This window comes from Penaeus monodon, chromosome 22 (genome assembly GCF_015228065.2).
Source record: "Penaeus monodon isolate SGIC_2016 chromosome 22, NSTDA_Pmon_1, whole genome shotgun sequence".
NCBI lineage: Eukaryota > Metazoa > Arthropoda > Malacostraca > Decapoda > Penaeidae > Penaeus > Penaeus monodon.
In genome coordinates, this window is record NC_051407.1 from 23,363,129 (window position 1) to 23,364,511 (window position 1,383).

Sequence of the window (1,383 nt, forward strand, 5' to 3'; positions counted from 1 at the left end):
TAGGTGATCTCTGATATTGTTGATATGGCAGAACTCATTTTTCCTGCATGTATTAAGCAAGTTTGACTGGTCAATACATATAATACTCGTTGTGGGGATCAGTAAAACACAGAGATGCTGCGCTTAACTCTATGTATTAAGGAGGATCCACGTGGCACTACAGAGGATTGCTTACATTACAGATATAAAACTTTGCCGTTAGATGGCGTACATAAATCAAAACTTAACAAGATAGAATCTCACCTTAGTTTAGGTAATATGAAGTATATCGTAGGCACATGAAATAGAAGTACCCTTATACTAATAACCATCTTTGATTATGCCACACCCCCTCTTAATTAAAGATGGGTATTAGATCTGAGAATCTATCCTTTGGCGACGTACCTTGCCTAGTATTTTTCTTTGCTGTTTGGTCCAGGTTTTATTTGATAGACCCATCTTCCGCCTACTGCTGTATGTGACTCAGGCAGTGTGGTAAGGTCATAGGTGTTGTCTTGAAGTGAAGAGATTTCATCGTCCATTGCCTTTTTTCCATTGGGGTCCCACTGGAGATGAAATAGCCTCTTGGTAGGTGGCTGGTACTGGGATATGTGACACTCGGTAGCAATGATGAATAAAGCTATTATGTGTCACACTGGAGATACTGTCGTCCAGTTCATCAGTCATGTAGGCATCTAATCTTCAGGGTTTCCGTTTTTCTCGAGTTGGATGTCTTCTTTCTTCACTTGTGTTATTTGATGACTTGTCTTGATTTTCTTGAAGTGATTTTTGCTAAAGTCTATTATCCACCAAGATGTCATCTCCATCTGAGGTTTGCTCGTCATTTGGTGATTCAGCTACATTGAGTAAGTTTCCCATGAACTTAAAACATATTATTTTCTTTAATATTTGAGATTCTGGGAAGTAAATCAAGTAGGCTTGACTCTGGTCATCACAGCCCACAAATATTACTTCCTTACTCCTGGGATCAAGTTTCTGCTTCTCTTGTTCATATGCAAAACATCTTACTCCAAAAAATATTCATTTTGCTGATTTTTGGCCGTCTTCCGGTTAGCATCTGTACCGGAGTCTTTTGAATTCTGGGATTATAGCATCTATTACTGATGCAACAAGCAGCCTTCACAGCATAACCCCACATATCTTTGGGTAATTTGGACTCAATCACTAAACATCGAGCCATATCAAAAATTGATTTGTGTGATCTCTCAACTATTCCATTTTGATGTGGAGAGCAGGGTGCAGAAAACTCTTGTTTAATCTTATTCTCTATAAGGAGTGTCCTGAATTCCTTATTTGTAAATTCTGTTCCATGGTCACATCTCAGGCTTTTTATATTGCCATGTGGTGTTGTTTCTGCAAGATATCTCTTCATAGTATGTACTG